This window comes from Oryzias latipes, chromosome 9 (assembly GCF_053564925.1).
Source record: "Oryzias latipes strain Hd-rR chromosome 9, Olatipes_Hd-rR_3.1".
In the NCBI taxonomy this organism is placed as follows: domain Eukaryota; kingdom Metazoa; phylum Chordata; class Actinopteri; order Beloniformes; family Adrianichthyidae; genus Oryzias; species Oryzias latipes.
In genome coordinates this window covers 9,502,399-9,526,908 of record NC_136245.1, presented here as the reverse complement: position 1 = coordinate 9,526,908, position 24,510 = coordinate 9,502,399, and the positions used below count along the sequence as shown (strand labels likewise).

General features: G+C 43.0%; 1 protein-coding gene across 3 annotated transcripts in view; it reads left to right on the top strand.

Annotated features, from left to right (window-relative positions):
- The first annotated feature begins 1,277 nt into the window (after window positions 1-1,277).
- sema4c (sema domain, immunoglobulin domain (Ig), transmembrane domain (TM) and short cytoplasmic domain, (semaphorin) 4C) overlaps window positions 1,278-24,510 on the top strand; it is a 114,748-nt gene continuing 91,515 nt past the window's right edge. The window contains exon 1 of one of the 3 annotated variants that reach the window (XM_011479538.4): window positions 1,278-1,906. The gene's annotated coding sequence lies outside the window, so the exon portion shown is untranslated. The remainder of the gene's footprint in view (window positions 1,907-24,510) is intronic. The other 2 variants (XM_020706185.3, XM_078952185.1) reach the window with 2 other exon arrangements.

The window sequence follows — 24,510 nt, the reverse complement described above, 5'->3', positions numbered from 1 at the left end:
TAAATATTGCAGAATGAATTATAGTTTGCTTTTCCTAAAGAGGGCTTGAAGGGTCTGCATGCTGACATTTTCTCCCAAAAGTCCTGCAAGTTTTATTACAAATCTCAATCAGTGTTTTAACTTTAGTTTTTTTTTTTTTTTTTGTGAAGATATTTCATTCTTTTTTGTAAATATCTTAGAGATACATATGAAGTAGGTCATAAATGAAAATCAGTGTTTTTAACATGTTCATGTAGTATTTTTGTGTTTAATTACGATGAAAATTTCTGAGGATTTCTATATTTAAATCATTGTGAATCAGGAGCAGCTGAAAAAAATTCTGTTTGAAATCAGTAGCAGTGGGCGGGCCACAAACTCCCCGCTGTGCTCCATTCTGATGCATCCTCTTTTAGACAAACAGATCCATATCCATCTTTGTTTTCCTCATCCGAGTTGACATCTGGCTCTAAACTGTGCTCCTGTATTGCTCCCTATTTGCATTGCATCAGTAATGTTAGCCTGGGGTTTTAGGAGCTGTAAGCTAGTGGGAGAGAGGGTAAACAAAGGGATCATGGGAAATGAAGACATGCTTACCAACGGTCCCGCCCACAACTCAGAGGCAAGTTTCTAATGAACTACTGCAGAAACTGTGTCTTAAAAAATTGTTTTTTGGGCTGAAAAGGGAATACTCATGATAAAAAAAACCTTTTGAATTAGATCAAAAGACGATACAAGGGAAATTTCAATCTCTCGACGTGTGCACCGTTTGGCAAACAGTAACTTGTTTGGCTTTTTGACCAATGTTTTAGTGTTTTTGTTTCGGTGTTTTAGTCTTTTTCCTGTATCCTTAATCCCATGACAGATGGTTCTTATGATCATGGTGGCTTCTTCCTAATTGAGAAAGAGTTTCTCTTTAGGGTGACATAAATACAGAGAAATTAAACCAAAAAGAGGAAAAACTCAGCCATAATCTGTTCAACACTACAAAAGATCATTTTTCCTGTGGCGGAGAGCTGGATGGAATAAATGATTTGAAATGGAATATTTGTAGCTTTTCACTTAGTTGGTGTCCTTTTGCATCCTTTGAAATAAAACAAATACATTTATTTACATTTTAGCACCTAAAGGAGACGATTTCTTCTCGCTGCTACTTTAATTTTCATATAAATGTGTTTTTAAGGGCGGAGACCCGTTTGTGTGCCTTTTTCTTTTCTTGTGTATTTTATTTATTTATTTATTTATTTATTTATTTATTTATTTTTAAGCATGCAGGTCCGTGCTGCGCCTCGTACCACGCAGAAGCAGGCTGGGGGCGCAAAGGCGCCGCAGCGCCACGCCACGCACACACACACACGCGCGCGCTCTCACACACGCCTCGTGTCCAGCTGAGCTCGGCACGGAGACGCAGCGCGGCCGATTCTTGACGCACGGCTCTGCCTGGACTGCAGAAACTTCTGGCACTGAGGACGCATCTCTCTAGCTATGATGACACAGGATTAAAATCCACGCTCTCCCCTTCTTCTGTTTTTTTTCAGCTCTTTTCCCTCCCTTTTCTCCTCCTCCTCCCCCTCCTCTTCCTCCTCCTCTGGTTTCGTGTTACAAAGCCTTGGGAGGGAGTTGCGCGGAGAGCCAGTTCTTCTGTGCGAAAACTGAATGACAGGATCATATGGCTGGATGCGCCTCATCTTTTTCTTTTTGCGTATTTCCTGTCCAAACATTTCAAGTCGCAGAGGAGAAACAAGCAGCGCTGCGCGCCAAATTCATCAGAAATTGACGAGGAGGATGTGGAATAATTTATAACTCCAATTCAAACCCGAGATAACGGAGTGCGGAGGGAGACAGAGAGCCCGCTGGATGTGTCGGGAGAGGACGGAGGAGTAGAGCGCAGGACGCAGCGGCTGGGATCCTCTTGCATCCCGGCGTTGAGGTGAGTTCACGCGACTGGTTTTTGTTTTAAATGCGCCTTTGTGGTGCTTCGGGGGCGCGTCAGCTTCTTAAGAAAACGACTAGAAAAACACCCTGACCCCGGAGCGTCCTGGTTTCCAACTGTTGCCAACTGTTGCCACTACTTTTATGTATTTCTTGAATCCAAGTTGGAGGCAGGATGCGCTTTCTAGAGAACTGGAATCCAAATTTTGTCGTTTCTTTTTTTTGGATCCTCGAGATGCAACTTTATCCAAACGCAGCGCACTGCGGTCAGGAGCGGCCGGAAGGGAATCAACTTCTGGATCTCGCTGCGCTCCGTGCGTCTGCGTGCGCGCGCGTTGCTCCACTGGATCCATAGAACAAAATGGAAAAACATGGTTAAAGTTTGGAGGGTCTGCAGGGAACCTCACATTCCCTGCATGAACAACAACCAGGCTCCCATATCTTCTATGCAAACATCATTTAAGGTTTTTGGTTTGTTTTTGTCAATTTTCTTTTTCAAATAGTTCTTAGTTTTTGGCTTAAATAAACCAACGGAGCCTGACCCAGAGCTTTTTCTCTTCTTCCCTAACTAAATAAAGTAAGTAGTGACCTCAGTTAAGTGATTATTGTAATTGGTGTGGGGGGGCCTCCTCCACTGGACAGTCAGGAGGGGCTTTTTTTAAGACTCCATATGAATCTGATGGCAGATAGTGAAGGGGATGTTGCAGAACAAAGTGACTGAGTGAAGGTTGAAAGAATCCGGCTTAGTGTGGAGGATTTACTTTCTGATTTGCTGTTTGTGCAGATGTGGGATTGTTTTGGGATGTTTTTTTCCGGGGCGGCTGGCCGGGCTCTGTCAATGGGAAGATGACTGCATGCTCTGGCTCTGTTGGCGTTGGTGTGATGACAGTGCTGGTGCAGGATGAGGCGACTTTAGTGGGAGCTCATAAATGAAGCTGCAGTATGCTAATTGTGCAGGTTTCTCGGTGGATGCAACGTCTTGACATTTGCATTGAGGGTGGAATGGAAAGTGGGTGGAAAATCTGGCTTATTCAGGATTTGTGTGAAACACAAACACACACACACACACACATACACACACACACAAGCTTTGTGGCTCCAGATGTTAATGCCGGCATTGAGAGAGCCGCAGGACTCCTGCCGAATTGATCTCTTCATTGTCGGACAGACAATGGGCTCCACATCCTGAAGGCCGGCCTTCTTCCCATCTTCCCTCAGGCGCTCCTCATCCTCACAATTAAATGGCAGACGACAGTCTGCAGCGATGCTCGCATGTCCCTCCAAGTTACCCTCTTTTCTCCCTCTACTTCCATCCTGACTTCAGTGCTTTAGGGTTTCCTAAAACCTTAAAGTGCTCCTAAATGTCAGCCACTCGTTTCCTCTCCACAGAACAAGTTTTTTTCAAACTAAAAGGTCTGAACCAGGGGCATACAACCTGAGGCTCCGGAGCCACATGTTGCTTTTTGACCCGTCCATTGTGACTGTCTGGTTGAAGAAAGTGGAAAACAAAAAGTCATTTTGAAAATTAGAGTCTTTTTCGGATTATTAGGCCCATCAAGCGAAACAAAACAGTCAAACTTTATTCAAGTCATTGTGCGCATCACTCCACCAGGCTCCTGACTACAGAGGCCATAACGCTCCAGCAATCCATCAAGCATTTCAGCTTCATAGTTTCCCAGAGTTTTACTAAAACATTTAGGCAGAGCGGTGTGTACCACACAACTCCAGGTCAGTAAGCCCTACCAGAACTCAAAGTGGACTGTCTCAAGGACTTTAAGTGTGCCATATGGTTAAATAAACAGAGTAAAAGTCACTTAATTAGCTCCGATTTATTTTAGTTAGTTAGTTTTACAGATTTATGGCTGAGATGCACTAACAGTGGTAAAATAAGTTTATATAGTATAGTAATAGTTTTTTAAAAAATTCCTGTTGACGTTACTACCTACTAAAACATTTGCTGCACTGAGATGACTCTATGTATTTTATTTTGAAAGGACGTCATGCCAAAAGTTGTAACCTATTTCAAATTTAGAAAAAAAGGCTATTTTTTCTTTATATGTGTGTTTTCTTTATGGAAAAAAAGATATAGTTCATTTTTATTTATCAAAAAAGTAGCAATAACATAAATATGAAGGAGTGTTTTATTTTTCCAGGGGGAGAAGGAAGCCTCTGTGGCTTCTACTTGGTAGTGGTCAGTAAGGAATCGACCGGAATGGCTCTTTAAGTGTTGAAGGTTGCAGACCCCCTGCTCTAAAAAGATGCTCTTCTAACAAAGAGAAAAATATTCCATCAAATTGCTGGAAATGCAGGCGGTTCAAACAGATTGGCGCACTTTCAGGACTTCCTGTTGGGAAACCGGGGTCAACATTGTGTCACGGCTGCTACTTTGTGACTGCGCCAGATGTGTTGCGTATGCTGTGCATGTGTATACACTGTCACGTATGTGTCACATGCATCACGTCAATGAAAGAGGTTCTGTTACCCCCTCCACCCCACCCCCACCCCAGCTTTGTTGACATCCCTCCTCAGTGGGCAGCTGGATGTTCAGCAGAGACGGTTGATTGAATAGATCTATGCTGATGATGTAATATCTGCGCCGGCTGAGCCGATTGTTCAGATCGCCGTCAGCCAGACATGATGCATTCTAGCTTGTTGTCTCACATCTATAGAGCAACAGTTGAAGCACCAGCTTTTTCCCTTTTTTGCAGATTTCAGCCTCTCTCTAAAAAGCTCTCTGGTTTCTGCCGACAGGCCCGAGCTTCTGCTGCGTATCTGTCAGCAGATCCCGGGACTGTTTTGGTGCTCCTGTGTGTGTTTGTGAACAGATGTGGCCACGTGACCCGTTCGGAGAGCTGAGGCAGATGGCGAGGGAGCAGAGTGGCGGGCCGCACAGGCTAACGCTTATGCCAAGCAGATATGAGTGCAGGGACGTAGACACACACAGAAGTCACCAAGAAATGTGGAGTCACACTTTTAAACCCACAACTTGAAAAAGGTTACAGGTTAACCTTTTAGGACCTGCAGTGTCGCCGATGACACCTAATAACACACGCTCTTCAACATACAGTAACAGTTGATTCTGATGAGGAGAAAAAGCGTCTTGGCTCCATAATCATCCTGACTACCAGAAAAAAAAAAATTTCAGCCCACCAAAACAACTACAATTCCCAGAATCCCACCCCTGTGCATTTGGTATCACTGGTATCACACATGTACTTTGTAGATACCAAAATTAGTTTTTTTCCACAGTATGCAGTGGTTTAGAAATGTCCTCTACTGGGGACATATTTGCGTTGCTGGCACTAAAGAATCTTGGCTTTTTTTTTGCATTCGGTAATGTTACGCCGGGGCTCTAAAGGGGTCTAAGCTATTAGGAGAGCGTGTAAACAGAGAGCTCTCAGCTAGATAGAAGGGTTGGGGTTGCCCACAACACAGAGGCGAATTTCTGTTGGACTCCTGTCGCTCTACAGAAACTTTGTCCTAGAAAACAACACAGTTTTTTTTGATTTTGGCTAAAAATGACATAATCATAAATAAATGTTCACGAGAACCTCTTTTATGATACATCAAAAGATGATTGGAGTTGGACTTTAAACACAAAAACAGAGGTTGCATCGCCCCGAATAGAAGGCTGTCGTCTCCAAACCTTCTTTGTCCTGTGAAGTGTTTGTGTTTGTGGTTACCCTTCCTCAAAAAGGATGCATCATTTATGGCGGACGCCTGTTGTTTGGGTTATTCCAAATGGCCTCTCTCCCATGTCGCCATCTGCTAGTTTGTGAAATTGGACATTTATTCTCCTCTTCAGCCTGTTTTGGAAAGAAGAAAAAAAGAAAGTAAGTACACAAATAAAAAAAGGACACCAGATGCCCAGACTAAAACAAGGTTTCTATTTCTCCATCTCAGGTACCAGAGCAGACAATGCTCTAAAGAATAAGATTGACTCCCAAAAATTTGCTAAAATGATTGTTATAAACCACCCCAGAGTTCAACCCACGTTTTCCCACATTGCAGCTAATCGTTCATGCTGGATGCTGCTGTTTTACACACACCAGTGCAGTAGAAGGTGGATGTTTCGTCTCGTCACTAGAGGCTCAGCAGGACCAGACTCCTACATAGAAAATGAGCAATCTGTTCTGAGAAAACCAAAAGCTCAGCAAAAGTTTCCTTTTAATATTTCAACTTTTCAAGTCTTTTTCCAGCCTTGTTCAGCCATTATTGAAGCGTAAAGCAGCCTTCCTTCCATTCTCCACTTTCCCTCGGATATTCAACCTTCAGATGTTTCATCTCAGCTCCTCTTGATCCCCATTAGTGTCGACTTGGCAGAGATTTAGTTCTTCTGCTGTTCAAGTGTCAAAATGTTCTCTTTATGTGTTTAAAGCCCAATGTGGATTTTTTTGTAGCCCGGTCTGTTTCAAACTAGTTTACTCATGAAATGCGTGGATGTATAATTCATGCCGTAGCCTAGCATCACGCTGGTGCTTATTTAGCAAACACAGCACACGTGTTCTGTGGCGGAGTTCACCAAACCAAGACATAAAGCATCTTTAAGAAACTAGCGCAGCCAGAACTGTAGATACGAAAGGAAGCAAACACAAATTCAATGTTTTTCTAAACACATCAACTTTTAAGTATCACTATTTTTTGCAAGTTTGCACAATTGACTGTATAGGAGAACTGGACTGAGTGAGCCCTCCCCCCTTGTATTCCAAACAGGAAGTACCTGCTGGCTTCAAGAAGCCAAAATAGTTCTATTGAGAAATAAATAGTCATTCAGTCATTCAATTTGTCAGAATAACCATTCTTGCTCTGATACCTTTTGTTAACATGTTGTTAATAATAATTTTAATATTTTTTCTTTAGTGCAAGTTATTCTAGTTGTAAACTGGCCTCAGTATAAGTAGGTGGATTCACGTTGAGTGTTTGAAAGGTTTAATTGACAGATATTCCTGAGCCTGCTTTCAATTGGTAGGGGTGTGGACTTGAAGCAAGATCACTCCTGATTGGTGAGAGTGGTTGCCGTAGAAACCTGTACTCAGTACGACTCGGACCAATCACTGCTTACTGATAGAGGATGCCACACTTCTGGTTCAAAAACTGAAACCTACGTTACACCGTTAAACTAAATCACGACAAAAGACAATCATATCGCCACTGCATACCAGTTTATTTACGTGCTGTGCTAAATTAAGGAAGGATTTAGCTTTTCTTGTTTTATTCCATTATACCAGGCTTAGTATAAGCCAATCGAGAGACTTTTTTTCATTGTTACTATCTTATTAGCCAACTAAAATATTCAGATTTTTCTGAATTTTTTGTTGCTGTTGTTTTGTAATATACAAATTAAAATGAAACAAAACTGCAACCAACAATCAAATTTTAACCCGGATCGTGGGGAAGGTGAATCATTGCACCCCTGTTACTGGCGGCTGACTCCGTTTCACAAAAAAATGGTCTTCTTTTCGTTGGAGTAAGTCATTTCTTTGGGTGACATCACACCCAGTTGGTCCAATTTACAGTCAATGTAAAGGAAAAAGGCATCACGTTTTGCTGTAGTTTATCCGTGTTTCGCTACTGATCCCAATATTTTACCCTAAGTGTTACTTTTACAGTGATTTTACACAACTCTAGACTGTGGCCATACTAAGATTTAGAACCTGGACTCACCCACTACCAAATCTGTGCATCTGCACCACAGTTTGAGACATCAGTCCATCACATGCACAGACTTTGCATATTTCATGTTAAAGCTTGTCCCCAGCATGCCGCTGGACTTCAAATATTCAGCAGTCTGACCGGAATAAGTCACAGTTTACCAGAGGATGACTCTTGTCTCAGCAAATTCCCTGCTTCTAATTGTCAAAATGCTACGGATGGCAACATTTCTGCAGCGCTTGACATAAAAGCGTGCAGAGTGCTGCACGCCCTGCAGCCCCGTCTTCATGGACGTGGGGCCTGCTGGGATGTTTCCATCGAATGTGGATTTACTGCTATTTTTTTTTTGGCAGCAGCTCTGATTGCAGTCGCTCAAAGATGTGAAGCTTTTGCTCTTCTGCATCTCATCCCTCTCTTTGAATTTCCTCGCTCTGTCTCATCCTGTGCCTCACCCACTCATCCCCCTCTCTTCCCTTTCTCCTGCCTACTCTGCTCAAGTCGGGCTGCATAATGAGGCCAGTTTTCCTCTGCCAAAGTTTAAGCACTAATACGGCTGAACTTTAATTGAACAGACAAGTGCGTATTCAGTCAATTGTGAATTAAAATTATGCCAGGATATAGAAGAAGGTTTAAATCCCTTGGTTGGATCTAACTGTTGGACCATGGACTGTATATGAGAACTGGACTGAGTATGACGTCACCCAGAGACTTCTGGCTCCAACCACATTAAGTCAATTCAGTCGCCATTTTTTCACGATACGGACGTTGCCATGTTGGAGCAGACAACATCTGTAAGCAGTGATTGGTTGATCCGGGTTAACATTTCTACGGCAACCATTCTCACCAGTCAGGAGTGAGCTTTTTGGAAGTTCACACCCCTATCAATTAAAGAAAACTGCATGAAATCTGTCAACCTGTGGGAATCTTTAGGCACCTTACCCTTCTATTTGATTATCAATACATTCAGAATCTATGCATTTTTTATTACCCTTATTATTACTTATTATTATTACCTTTCTCCACCAAAATGCTTTTGTACTGTAAGTAAATACAAGGCCAATAAAATTGTTTACCGGTAACTTTTATTAAGAATATAAATAATCCATTACAGAATACATAATTAATGGTTATTTACTTGGCTTTGATGGGAGTTTCCTCGTTCGTTCATTCATTCATTTCATTCAATTGAATGAATGAAAATGAATTTCCTCGTGTTTTCCAAAATGCTCCTTTGAACGTCAGAAGCACTCGCAGATGCAGAAGCACCCGGATGGTTTCTCTCCTCCTCCGGATCTGATTCCGCATGTTTTTTGTTTTGTCTAAATACTTAATTTTGCTGTGACACAACGAACACACATCCTCACTTTTGACCAAAGCCCATTGATGGTTAATGTTGAAAAAGCCAAAATGCTTCCAGACAGTAGCTAAAGCAGTTGGATCACGCATGCTGCTACCCGATCAGAAACGGTTACCCGATCGGTCCTCGCATGTGCGAAATACGTCTATTTCCACCCAAGCATGTTATAGGACTCACCGGTCAAGGTATGTCTTTAAATGTTTATAATAATAATAACCTCCTAAAGTGTTTGCAATGATGAAAACGTTTATTTTAATATTGAAAAAGAATGAAAGAAAAGAAAATTTTACAGATCTGGAATGCGTCGTGCATGTGCATAGCTGGACCGTACAGCTTGGTCTACCTGATCTATATCACGTATGTGCAAATTTTTTCTTCTTCTACTATTTTGTTTGAGTTTAATTTGGCTGCAAAACAGTAGGAATCTCTTCAGAGTAAAATGCCACCAGTTCTCTTTTTCATCTAAAAAATAAATCCAATCAAACAGAGAGAATGACTCCAAGCTGCGTGGCTGTCATGATATCTCTCATCGCTGAGATTTTATTTGTCTATTATACAACAATATTAAACTATATACAACTATAAAGTGTTGCAGTTAGGCAGAGTTTCAGAGAGTTTCAGTAATTCAGTCGCTCCGTTGTTGATGAAAACAGAACCGTGCAAACACTGAGTTATTGTTGTTCAAATGGCTTGGATAGACAAAAAGGAGGCAAAACTGTCGGGAAATACTACCAGGTGCTAATTTATGTATTCATGCATTACAAGTCTTACAACAACAGTGCAACAGCAAAGGAACAATAAATGTATATGACTTTCGGGTGCTAATCTAATTCTGTTGCAATGTTGGCAACAATAGGATGTGACATAAGACTCGCGCATCCGGGCCACCAATCAGGTTGCCATTTTTGTACAGACTGGGTAGCAACACCACGGTCTGCAGGGTCAGCCATATTTGCGTCCTTTTGAAAAGCGTCCCAGTGAATAACGCTCTGGGATTTTAAGTTCCGCTTATTATTTTACTTTAAAACACTTTCGTTTTTCACTTTTAAAATTCACAACATGATTTGGAGTCATTTTAATGGATCATAATAGATGCATTTGATCACGCATCAGATGAAGCGTGATGTGGGAGGGGCCGCCCAGTCCAGTTCTCATATGCAGTCAATGGTTCAGGATGCTCAGCACCTCCATAGGAACAAAAATGTAATGTATGTTTATTATGTAGAAGTTTGACCAACAGTTATGAGCAATGGCTGGATTACAATGCAGTTAGGAAAACTTTCTCAATGCCTTTGAATAATGCAGCCCTCCTTAGGGGAAAATCAATAAATCAGGAAGGCCCGAAGGGAGAAAGAAAGTTTCCAGTAAAGGAAGGCAGGTGGAAAAATCCAGCATGGAGCTGGGGTTCCAGGAGGCGCACTAACGATGGTTTTAAACCTTTCTCTTTTTCTTGTTTGATTTGATCCTTCTTCTGTTGTGAAAAGTCATTGGCCTCCATCCACCCAACTGTCTGAAACAAAGGAACATACGGAGAGCTGCGACACACAGGTTAGACCTTTTCTGCAGCAAACGACAGCAACGGGGACTGCAGGCGTTTTCTGGGAGCCGCTCGCCGAAGCTCCTGTCCTCTGCATTATTAACAAGCAGTGAAACGGAGGCGCCACTGACCTGCTTGTTTGTTCCCCCGCCTGACCACAACCGTCCGGCCAAGGCGTTCTCGCTGTCTGCCTGTCGCCCTGTTATCTCTGCATGCATCTGCCCCGCCGCTCGATAACGGCGGCTCGCTATCGAGGCTTTTTATGCAAAGCAGGGCGGCCTAATTACAGCTGCAAGGTTAAATGGATTTTTAGGCATCTGAGATTGAGGAACGTTTTTGATTGAAAAACATTATCAAAAGAGGGTAAGGAAATGTTAGTGGGCGTGCAGCTGCTCTTTATGTTTCTGATGCCATGAGGATAATCGGAAAAATCATCTGTGACGTTCATTGAGATTGCAGCAGATTTAGTGGCGATTTCTGTCTGTGAGTCTGTGAGACTCCACGCTCACAGGTCATGCTGCGTTTGGAAACACACACGTTTCAGCAACAGCTTCCGATGAAAAGTCTGTGTAAGCACATGCATATGTGTGTTTTGGGCTACTGCGTCCAAAATTCCCATGTTCACCGGTCGCTACTCAAGTTTTTACGCCTGTTTTGGGGCCCCATGTACAAAATGTGCGGCCATTGAACGCACCCTGAAAGTTAAACCAGTTGAAGTTTGACCAATCAAGGACTCAGATTTAGCAGTCACGTATAATTGGCGACTTTTTAAATTTACGGAAGTGCTGATTGAAAAGTAACCATGAAGGAGAAATGAAAAATTGCGGTTTGCGCCCGGACAGAATTATATGACACCAAGTCTTTTACGCATCGGAATCAAGCTGTAAAAAGAAAAAGCCTGGAGAAAGATTCACCAGATTTGCACCGCTTTCACATTTTGGACCAGTGTGAACATTATTATGCTAAAAGTGGGTTCAAAAACCCAGGTTCAGCATGTACTTGAACGCGTCACACATGCCTGGTGTGTCCGCAGCTTCAGAGTTTGAAGACAGACAGAGAAAAAAATACCAGAAACTTGAGTGAGAGGTGGTGTTGCTTTGGGGCCACAGAGCAAAGCATTTAGTATGTTTTCTGAGGCCCCTAACATGTCTCCCTGTCAGCAGTTTGTTGTGTTGTTTGCTGGAACTCAGCAGATGTTTTCGGGCTCAGCTGTCAGCATTTCTGTTCCGTGTTAGGATCACCGCTAGGACGGGTTTTGTTCTCCGTCGCTCTGACTTTGGCGGCTCATCGGACCGAGCGCGAACCCAGAAGTACCTGGTGTTCAGCAGAATTACCCCCGGGTGCCACGGCGTGTTCAGGTGCACGGGAAAATGTGTTTAACGCGCGTCGTCAGCTCCCGCTTCTCGCTCTGAGTCTTTGTTTGTGGCGTCTGCACAGAGAATACATTAGCGTGCCCCCTCTCCGAGGTCGTCTGAGTAATGATGCAGAAGCAGTGTGTGGCAGAGAGTACGCTTAGCCTTCCTCTTCCTGAGCTAACCCGGGCGCGGTAGTTGGTTTTTTACGACAGCTCCTCTTTTTTGGCATTGTTCTGGTCGGATGGAGCCCGGCCTCCCCGCCGTGGGACCAGCCGTTAGTGGGCAGGAAGTGCCGGGAGCACTCAAATGGAGCACAAGTTCTTCTGAGCTGGCCCCCGCCTCCTCCCAACACACATAAAGTTTTCAGAGGACGGTAAAGCAAAAAAAAACAAAAAAGCAGCTGCCCTGTTGCTCACAAGCAAGTAAGCTGCAACTCATACAGGAAGGAGCTGTAGCCGGTCTAATGGCCTCTCCCCGGGGTAGGCTGCGCTGGAGGGCCGGGGCAGGCTTATCAACAGCAGGAGGGCCTCTACGTGGCTGCCCTTAAAGATCTCCTCTGAGCTGGTGTGTGGGAGCCGCTCAGGTTTTGTAGCTCCTGTGAGGGTGAGAGCTGCCGTTTCCTGCTGGCCTGGGAGAAAATCAGAGTGGGATGAAAATGCAGATGTTTGCACGGAACCATTAAAAACACAGCAATCTGAGGCTGCTGTGTTTGTGATGGACCATTTTACTGCTAACCAAGACGTTCCCACCAAGAACCGCGGAAAAAGTAGAAGGAAGTTCAGCCACCTAGTTAGTCTCTGCCCCTCCCTCCCAAATGAACTGCAGATTAAAAAAACGTATCAGTCAAAGTCATAATATAGAAACCACAAAGCAAGCTCAACAGAAAACAAGCAGCTTTATGCCCAAAAAGACACTTTATGGTATTAATCATGTAGCCTTAATCTTTAATCTCCCATATGTATGGGTCCGTGGTGTCCACAGATGAAAAATGGGCAGAAATGCTGCGGGAAACAGGCCATAGTGAACATTTACTCAACACGTAAAGGTAAGTAAAGGTGAAGTAGGTGAGATGCAGGCTTGTCATACGGGTTTTTCATTTTTACAGCCCCTCCCGAAACCTGCGGACTCCGCAAGTAACCGGTTGGCGGTTAGAAACTAAAAAAATGAGACAGAATGGCTTCATAGTGTCCTCCTCCGTATCACCTGCAACCCCCTGTGTGTGCAGCGTTTGCATGCAGTCTTCCAGTCCTCCCTAACCAGCTTGTTTCGGACTTGCTGACTCAACTGATTCCAGATCCTGATTGACTGAACACACCGGCTTCAGGTAGTCAGCATTAAGCAGTCCAGGTAGAACTGAAACACAGGCAGCGTTGTGGCTCTTAAGGGTACCATATGACAGCATCACCCATATGTCAGAAATATGTGTAACTTATATTAGCCTTATGAATAGTTCACCCCACACAACAACAATGATGTGTTCCATTTTCATGACATCACTCTAGGTGGCCGTCAAAGGAACTACAAGACACAACCGCACTCCCCTTAGGGTGCACACACTCCTGTCTATGACCCTCTAAAGGCCCGGACATCCCAAAAAACCCCACAGGATCAACCCCCCAGGACAAGTGCACACTTATCCCTCAAAATGGCCTCCCTGCACAGTACGCAGGTTTGGTGGGGGTTGAAAAAAAAGAAAAATCTGTACTCACTTACTTTTCACCCTTACGTGTTGTTTAACTGTTTGCTATGACCTGTTGCCTGTAGAAAAACAAATGTGCACGAACATTTTCACTCCACGGGCTCCACGGGCTCACCGAGCGGGTTACGACCTCAGAATGGGTTTGCCTGTTTTTTTGCCCGGCAGACGCCCCGCATCCACCCATGAAGGTTATTGTGACAAAGGCATCAGAAGACATCACACTCCTTAAGATGAAAGTAATTCCCATCCCTGGACAAGATCTCCTGGTTGGGATCTTGTGTTTGTACACCCAGCCCCCAGACTGTTTTATATCTGCAGGCCGGCTTGCAGTTTTCCCACAAGTTTTTGATTATCAGTTATGTTCCTTTACGCTCATGGACTCCCCCCTCCTATGGTTTGCACCACACACTAAATCCCGGTGACTGGTCCCTCCCCAGCATAGCACACTCTTTGTTTATTAGTGCTAGCTCTGGTTAGCACCTAATTGGCCCCACCTCAAATCCAGCTCCACGGCCTCCTTTCAGTCCAGCTGTATCAGCAGCTGCAGCGACAATAGTCCTGTTGTTGAGGTGTTGGTCGGGGCGGCGCGCCGTTGAGAGAGCCGGGGTGTGTGTTTGCCCACTCATACACCCCAATCCCTTTGCAGACTCACCTCTGACCCCCTCCTCGCACACACACACACACACACACACACACTCCCAGCCCCCATCTTCTGCTGCCCTTTTCCAGTCCACAGATCTCCACATGATGTCTGATGAGAGAAAGGGAGTGAAAAGAGGAGCTCAGTGGGACGAGGTTACAATAATATGACAGACGGGGATATAAAAGTGAGACTGGAAAGACTACACAGGCTTAAAGGAAAGAAGGGCTGCAAAAAAAATGGAGAAATTTTCACAGGTTGCCAGGTTTGTTCCACTCTTAGAGACAGGCTGAGATTGGAAAGCAGAGAGGGGAGCTCGGCTCACTCTGACAACGACTGAGAAACCAAGATAAGAGCCGCCCAGCAGTCAACAATTACACCATCAATTTTCAGCCTGGCTTTTCTCGCGGGCTCTTTCATTCTGACTCCTCTTTTGCTTCTCTGCTCTCACTCTTATTTCGTTTACTTCTCTTAAGTCCTTTCCACTCTAGAGTCTTTGAAACCAACCTCTTTACAAGCATCTAGTCACAAATTTTCCAAAATGAACTAGTCTTTATTTATGAGATTAACCTTTTTTCAATAGTTTTGTGAAATCTTAATTATTCTCTGAAGTAATAAAGTGGTAGGAAGCAACATCAATTTTTTTATGCATATTTCTAATGTGTTTCAAAACTATGTTGCACGTTAGATAGAGCATTTACTCGATCTGAATCACAAAAATTGGCACATTTTGTGTTTTTGGATGTAATTTACTCCTTTAAGAATTTCTTTTTAAAACTTTGAGCTTCTTTTTCTTTTCTTTTTTCAATTATTTATACTTATATCACACTTTTTAAAAATCTTTTATTCAAGCCTTAATCACCAGAGCTTCAGCTTCAGGGTTTACTCTCGTTGGTCTACTGTAAAGGTTTTCTCAATTAAAATAATTCTAGCAAATTCTAAAGCGTAGAAGAGCAGCTTTGGCTCGAAGCCCCGAAGCACTTTGCAGTCACTCCTGTTTATCCATGCACACACATATTCAAACACTGACAGCGGCGCCACTTCCAAACACGCCACCATCTTAGGAGCCACCCACTGTCTTGCTCAAAGACACTTTGACACAAGAGTGGGAGTCGAACCTTCGATCCTTCAACCAGAGGTCGACCACTCTATCGTGGCTGCTGGTGTTTTTTCCACATTAATTAGTGAAAATACCGGTACAGAATATACATAATACACAACAACAGATAACCTCTGTTTACATGAAAAACATTTACAGTAAAATGAAATATTACTTAAAAAAGCATGTCAAAGGTTTAAAAAAACGTAAAAAGACAGAGGATCTAGACTACTAAGCAGCCTCTGCTGAACCTGCTGTCACTTTACTTTCACACAGTCAGCAAAATAATCGTCAATCGGAGAGGGCCAGGTGACTCAGGTTCCAACGCTCACACCTGTATTAACACTTTTACACGAGCCTCGCTAAAAGTTCATGTTTGTGCCGCACACATTCCTCAGACTCAGGGATTGTCCCAAAGACTCACACTCAGCGCTGAAGCATATGTAGATGTTTTCTCCTCTGGGGTCGATGCAGTTACTGCAGTTACTGTACATGTGGCGCGTCTTTTCTAACCATAACTCTGTCATCAGTCTTGGTCATTCCGAATTCTGTTCTTCAGGGCACCCGCACTTAATGCATATATATAACCGTTCATATTACTTTTGATACACACATTTATAAGATTTGATTTGAAATGGTTTATTTCGAGCAGTCAAATAAAAATAATAGACCAACGACATTACAATCATCAGGTATACATTCATACAATGACGTATCAAACTTAGGATAATTAGACATAAAATAATATAGTGCTTGAAAGGCAGTAGAAGGAAGCAAAGTTATATAATCCCACCCCTGTTCTACTGTAACCATTTTATTACATGATTATCCGGTTCATAAATTCTATCAGACAGAATTAAGAATCCTGAAATATCAATAAAGCACATGAGAAAGATGAATTACTTAATTATTATGTAGAAAATAGACATAGCTGTTTTAGAAATCAACATGGCAAATGCAGATTCCTTCCTCTTTTGAATTATCTTCACTTTTCTTAAAAACCCATTTAATATAACTAGGTCCACGTTTTCTAATCTGTAGTTCATCGTCAGTCCACTAGGGGCGGTAGAGGGGAATTTCCTGCTCCAAATGGTGGCCTCCATAAAATCTCAAAAACACTTTTGCCATGTAAAGTTTTGTTAATTTTTAAAACATTTGGATGAGAACAACTTATCCGTTGTTGTTTTTTACTTGCTGTATTGAAATCATTTTTGATAATGAATTCTTTATAATACAGTTCTATTTTAAAATGTGTGGATCAAATCTGAGAAGGTGCTTTTTTCCCCCTGAACACTCAATATTTTTGCAAAATCACCCAACGGATCATAAATGCTAGAAAATTGAGATTGCAAAATTGATTTTGTGGATTTCATCGCAAAATATATTTTTCTTAAAAAAAAGGAATTATTCTATGTAGTGAGCTTTAAATGGTTAAAAGGTGGATCGAGAATTCAAGCAGCTTCTTGAGTTCTAAGAACAAAGGAACAAAGGAAACGGAACAACGATTATTGGCTGCACAAAGGCTCCAACGCAGACATGATTGGATTTTCTGTTGTTAACACTTTCTTAGTTTTTACAAGTGCCTGAAATTGAAGCGAGCAAGAAAAACAAACACTATAAGCATCAACATGCACCCAAGATGAGCTATTTAGCCTGTTCCCCTCTGTCAAGTTCCCTTCACCTGCCAATCTTCCACAGTCACAGACAGACAGATGGATAGACATGTCAAACGGATGCATGTCGGTGAAGGGACCGGCCCCTTTTTTAAAATTTCAATGGCCTGTCTTCATCCCTCCATCTCTCATGCTCTGCAACTGTACATCTCTGATTTGTGGACGATTCCTCAAATCCCTTTTAGCTTTCAGCGAGAGGACTTTTATGTGTATGTGCATGCAGCTGCGTGTGTTTGTGTGGGGAGAAGAAACAGCTGCAGGTTTTAGCATTAAAATGTTAGTTTATTCAACATCGAATATATCAAAGCGCAACACTTGGTGGATTGCATTTGGTTCCATTTGACTGTGTTCCATTTCATATGCATACAAATGTCTCCTTTTAGGAGCAGTATGAGTCCGTTTTTCTCCCGTCTGGTAGATTTTTGTTGACATCCCCTAGCGCCCCCATCTCCCTTCATGCTATGTTAAGCTAATGAGTCGGCACAGCAGCACTGATCGTGTTTGCTCAACAACACACCCTAAAAACGCCATCAATAGTTCTACCATAAAAGGCAGGACCCCAGGTGCAATCTGTTCACCCCCCTCCACTCAAACGATCTTAAGTCAGCATGTCATAGCAGGGGGGACAGTCATTTTGGACTCCATTAGCTAAAGCCTTTGTCACATCCACCCATACAAGGGGGGTTGACTGGTACGGGTGCTGTGGATTTTTGGTTTGAGGGTCATAGAGAGGAGTGGCCGCATCTTAAGGGGAGCGCAGGTGTGTCTTGCTGTTCCCTTGAGGCTCGTGCGACCACCATAACCCTTGTGCTACCTTAGATGACCCCACCCTTACATTGACGTGTTATTCATACCATGACAAAGGTGGATGAAGGTGGAAAGATTTCATGTAATCCATGGACACCAGTGAAGATCACAAATCAATGAAGATAAAAGGTTCAGCACACTGACTTGTGGGGTCTAGATGACCCAACTCCCAACGTTAAAGTGCCTAAGATAGCACAAGGGTTAATGGAACGTACCATTGACGTGTGCGTGGAATAGTGCATCATGGAGGAAGATGCCCGTAGGATGTCCACACAAACTACGCTCCTATTGTCGAATTAAAGAAATTCTAACAGTCAGGCTGCACACTTTTCATGTGAACTGCAATAATGGGCCCCCACGGTTAGTTGGTGAGGGTAAAAAACTCTAAAATCCGTACGACACGCCTGGGTATCACCCACTTGCTTGTTCTGAGCTGTCGCCCTCAGCATGCCCGTAGGGAAAAATGCGCATGAACATTTTTGCCCTACGGGCTCACCCAATACTTTGAAATTTTCTTGCGGGCTGCCTGCAACTCCCGAACAGGTTTGACCATTTTTCAGACACAGACAGCCCTTACCCACCTGTAGAGGCAGTTGTGACTAACGCATAACATGACAACCTCACAAAACTGGAGGAAAACACCCCATAAAACCAGTAGATGAGAGGCGTTGAGTGGCAGAAACATACGAACGAAGGAAGTGAAGGTTCTTAAGGATGCAGCACTAACAGGGGATGCTCCATCAGCCTGGAGACACCAACAGGTAAGATATAGACTTTTAAAATAAGTTTGATATCAACTATTCTGTTGGCATTTCCTTAATTAAAAGTCAGTTGATTGACGACGCTGCACATCCTTCAGAAAACACGGTTCCAATTCGCTAATCGGGTTTAAATTTAGCCGATTGACTGTTGTTTGTTGACCCATTTATAGAGATCATAAAGAATTCTCTTTTTCATTATACAAGCTTAAAACATGTTTGCATTTATATTCAAATAATTAGGGTTGCTCATTAAATGTGTGGGAGGAAGTGAGGATCTTTCATTCCAACCGGCTCGTCGAGTGACATGAAGACGAGGTGTCAAATTCATATCGACGGTAACACAGATTTTTTTTTTACCCAGTCTGTGTGATGCGTCACGTTTGGGGGAAACTTCTGAGCAGATGTGCAGCCCAGCTGCTGTTGCTTCACTCAACTGTTTTCAGAGCCTTCCTCACTCAACGTGATTACATGCTTTTACCGCTCTTCACCCCACAACTTCACCTCTGCGCCGCCATCTTTTTTTTTTCTGCTCTCCTTCCTGAGTGTTTGTTATTAATAAAAACCTCTCTAATTGCGCTCAAATAAACACGCCATGAAGTGTTCTAGCGAAAACGGGGGAAAAAAAGGATCCAAACTTTCTAAATATTTGCTGGCTTGAGTTTATTTTCGTTCGTGGCTAAAACAAAAATTAATCTTCTTGTAGGTTTGCAGCCGCAACCGAACACTCGACTTGTGATGCATCTGTTGCCTATCCTGTGTGTTTTACTCCGTCTAATGTTTCTTTGATGTTTCCTTCTCCGTGTAGGCTTTCTCCGTTTTTGTCTCTGGGCCGTCCCTTTGTGTCTCCATCGGAGTAAGTGTGTATTGACTTGTGCGTCTTGATCTCTTTGTGTCTTGGGCGGCCGCCTGCACATTTGTTCCTGCATCAGCGTGCATCCGTGTGTGTTCTTGACTTCATCTGTGTCTGAGGGCGCGCCTTTGTCTGAGTGCTTTCTGCCTTTAGTCCAATTAATTATATATATGTGCGTGTGTGCGTTTGTGTGCCTGTAAAAGCCACTTTTCCGAGGCAGACAGAGCTCCCGTTAGACTTTATTAACAACATTTACCAGAATCTCTGCTGAGTTTGTGTGAACTGGGAGATAAAGAGGTGTGCACACAAATGTGCACAGCGACATGAGTGACTCACAAAGTCTGTGTGAAGTTTTTTGTTGTTGAGATTTTTTTTTTTTTTTTGCGTGAATGAGTTTCAAGGTGGGGTCCTAAAGATGCACAAACACACAGGTTTTAGCACTCAGACACTCAGTTCCGTCATACATGCTGTGTCACACCTCCCACATGAACAAAGGATCTAAAACACACACACATGCTCACATACAAGTGGTCTGTAATTAAATCAGGGCTGCTCAGGATCTGCTGGTGTGTCTCTTCTTACTGGCGCCTAAAAGCTTTTTACAATTCCCTGACAAAAAACTCTTGTGTGACTGCAAAAGGTAGGTTTTTTTTTACTAATTATTTGTAGAGAATATATTTAATATACATTTTAAATTTCTTTTTTTTCTGGTCATAAACGGTGAAGGAAACAAATATTTGCTGATTTTGTATGTTTGCCCACCTAAAATGAAATTGTCAGTCTGTCATTTTAATAGTTGGTTCATTTGAACAGTAAGAGAAAGAAAATCAAGAACTTTAAATAATTTACCGTAAATTCCGGACTACAAAGCGCACCCGATTACTAGCCGCACCCATCTATTTTCACGTGTTTAACTAATTTTATACATACACAAGCCGCGTCAGAGTAAAAGCCGCATGAATTTGGCAACATTGTCATCCTGACGGATCACGTCCTGACTCACAGAGCAAGTGTGATTTATTAGCACACAGTGGGTGGAGTCAGTTTTGCCTCAGGCTCGTATATTTGATTATATCTGCATCTGCCAAACAGTATGCACGTCTATTCTGTTCACAAGTTCCTCAGTTATGGTTTTTTTTATTTTTTATTTTTTACTTATTGACAATCTAGGTATCATACATAAAATTACAAACAGTAACCATATAATCAACATTACATCCCTCAGTTATGATGAGGAAATTTACATCCGCGATCCCCCATTTCCCATGAGTCTTAGGGGCTAAAGGCGGGGCCAACGCCCGGCTCGCCACACTGTTGTACGTGTTTAAGAATGAGCAAGTAGCAGCAGTGCATGGAGGGGTGAACGGGAAAAGCTCTCCTTCCGCTTGTGTCGCGGCAGCGTTATGGGAGTAACAGGGCTGGTTAAAAAAACACACCGGTAAAATAAAGCAGCGGCGACTGTAAAGCGCGCCTCAGTGCAATACCAGCGCCTCAGCGCGGCGCGTGGGTCAGAAGTTTCCTTCCACAACAAACACTGTTGGTCCGCGGACGCCTCTGCGCTCCGCGCTCCCGCGCGCTCCTTGTCTCCCCTTCCTATCTACTCCGACAGCTCTGGCCAGGGCGGCTTCAAGGAGGAGCGCTTCGTCCCCATTGCGCCGGTGGACGGAGCATATCGTTTCTGTGCAGAGCAATCGGACTTAATACTGTACGTTTTGTGTATGAGGGGTGGATGCCTTGTTACGTGTGGGAGCCTTCAGACTGCCATCGCCCCCTGCAGCTCACACGACACGCAGTCTCCAGCTCACACGGAGGCTGTGAGTGTTTCAATGCAAAACTCCGCTCAGTCCTTAATAACCGTTAAAACGATCACGTCAATTTGTGTTTCCAGTCGTGTCCCGACAAAATAAAGGCTGATGTTATTCCCACATGCGCTGTTCTCTCCGTCACGCAGCTGACCGGCTTTTCCAAACCTGTTGGTGATGGTGGATTTTTTCACGCTGCTTTTAATTGCTTTTAACTTGAAAGCTGCATCATATTGTAGTGGCGATCACGTGCACGTTGGGTCTAATGGCACCAAAGGATTCTGGGATGCGGCCGGGCATGCGTGTTTCGTTTTGTGGAACCATGACTGAAGTGTCTAAGACCTGAAGTGAGGTCCATGCTGTTTGGCTGCTTAGAGGTGTGTTGAAAAAACAAATGACTTGTGTTTGGTGTCATAGAATTCAAACTATTCTCCGTGTCCGAAAATACGTACACGGCGGCCGCCAATTAAATCCATAAATTAGCCGCATCACTGAATAAGCCGCACGGCTGTAAGCGCAGGAAAAGAGTAGCGGCTTATAGTCCGGAAATTACGGTTTATTAATTTATTTGCATTTCATTAAAGGGAATAAGTATTTGATCCTCTTAGTACTTCGTGTCAAAACCCTTATTAGCAGCACAGAGGTAGGTCAGACGTTTCTTGTAGTTGATGATCGGGTTTCTGCACACATCAGGAGGAATTTTGGTCCACTCTTCTTTACAAATGACTTCTAAATCATTCAGATTTTGAATCTGTTGCATGTGAACTCTAAGATTCATCTCTTTCCACAGGGTTTCTATAGGATTGAGATCCAGAGACTGACTGAACCACTCATTGGCCTTGATAGGCTTCTTCTTCAGTCACTCCTTGGTTGCCTTGGCTGTATGTTTAGGTCATAAATCCTTTTAAAAAACCCTCCAAGACCCATGGTAAGGAGGATCTCACCCAGTATTTGAGGGTACACGGCACTGTCCATCCTCCCATCCACATGGTGACGAAGCCCTGTGCAGAAAAACACCCCCAAAGCATAATGATTCCACCTCCGTGCTTGACAGTGGGGATGGTGTTCTTGGGGTCATTAACACCATTTCTCTGCCTCCAAACACGACGGCTTGAGTTGGTGCCAAAGAGCTCCATTTTGGTATCATATGACCACAGCACCTTATCCCAATCCCTCTCTAAATCATGAAGCTGTTCATTGGCAAACTTCAGGTGGGCCTGAACATGTGACTTCTAAAGCAGGGCTACTGCAGGATGTTAAACCACTGCAGTTTAAAGTATTACCAATGGCTTTCTTGGTGACTGTGGTTCCAGCTGCTCTGAGATCATCAATTAACTCCTGTCATGTTGTTTTAGGCCTTTTAGGTTCTCACCCTCACCAGGTCTGATCTGGTTTGGAGCCCCAGACCTATAGGTGGATTGATGGTCATGTTCTTGTATTTTGTCCCAATTGCGCCAACAGTTGTCAGCTTCTTACTGATGGGTTTGTAGTCCATTCGGGTCTTGTGCAGGTCTACACTCTTCTCCCTTAAATCCACTGAAAGCTCTTTAGACTATTGGAAAGTTTGGAGTCTGACTGATGGACTGATTCTATGGACAGGTGTCTTTTCTACAGGGGATTAGTCCAAACAGGTGTCTTCAAATCAGGTGACTGGTCTGTGGGAACCAGAAGTCTTAATGGTTACTACAGAATCAAATACTTAAACCTTTCAATGAAATGCAAAAATATATATATAAACTATTCAAAGTTAATTTCTTGTGTTTCTTTGTAATATTTTTCACTCACTGTTCAAATGAACCTACCATTAAGATAACAGATTGTCAATTTCTTTTTCTTTTTACTCAGCAAGGGATTAAGCACGTATTGCAGACCATCGCAGACTTTTAGTTTGGACATTTGTTTTTTTTTGTTTTTAAATAAAACTAGCTGAATGACTTCAATCCAACATTTTATCCTTGATATGATGTCTAGATGTTGGTTTAGGATTGGGTTTGGTATTTTTAGAGTGGGGGTAACTGCATCTGCGAATTAGGGTAAGAAATAGTTCTTCCAAGTCTCTTTGAGCATGTAATTCATTTCAAAATACAGTATAATGATGGTGGATGTGGGATTTATTGGTGTGAATGAAAACCTCCAGCATTTTCCCTGCAACAAGAATGATCATGTTTAATGAAGGAAGTTATTTAGTCTGGATAAATGGGTTTCTTGAGATGCAGCTTCATATAGAAGAATCTTCATAAAGCTTGTACCACAAAGACCAGCAAGCCAGGTTCCTAAATTGAACTTTAAGGGGATTGGTCTGTGAGTGACCTATATGATGCTGGGAGGGACAAAACTGAGAAAAGTGAAAAATAAGGAAGCAAACAGGAAGTACGGAAGGAGCACATAGATAAAAGGACAAAGAAGACAAAATAGAACATGAAGTGATGGAGAAAACTGAAACCTGGGATATTCTTGGCATGATGAAACAGAGACAGGAAATCTGGGATAGGCTGATGCACACCAATATAAAAGAACTGCACACAGTGTGGATTTAAAGAAAAACAAAGTTCAGAGCACCACAGTTAATTGTTGTCACCAGACGCTCTCTGACTTGTTCATAGTGACCACAGGCCCACTCTGCTCTTCTTTTACTGTCGGTCTTTATTTGATTTCTTTGTAGGGCCGTCACCCCCCTCACTCCCTTCATGGCACCCAGACACCCTGCCGCTTTTGTTTTTCAACCACAGCAGCAAAATTGCCTTGTTCTTCTCTCTAACCTTGACTTTAGAGGCCACACAGCACTCTGCCCTTATTTTTTTAAAGAATTTCTTTGTAAGTTTGGGGTTTCAATAAAGCTTTTTCCATTTCAAAATCTGCCGCATTTAACTGCATTTATCTTAGCAACATCTCAGAAAAAGTGGGATTTGAACCTGAGCTGTCCTCAGACTGTCAGCATGTGCCCTAATTTTCATCTCAAAGCAAACAGACCAAAGTGATAGACGTGACTCAAATTTGATGCACCCTTTCATGCATGCCAATTTGTGTTTTAGCATGCTGCCAGTCTGTCTATAAAGTCAGCCCACTGCTGGCTTTGGTTGTCTGCAGATGTGGCTTTCATTAACCAAAGAGAATATATGTTTTTTTCCTCAAATTGACTGCTGAGCTTTTGATTCAAGGGCGAACATGATGTGTCAGCCACCAAATGAGCTTTGCATTTATCTGCAGGCAGGAGAAACGTAAAAAGCTTCCCGGTGATAATTCAGATGAATAAGACAAAAACATTTAGAGTCTGGCCTTTAGGTTTAGCTGGTCTAGTAAAAAAACAGTTTACAGGTATGGCAACACATGCGCGGTTTCAAAGGTTGAGGGTTCATCGGACACCAAAACA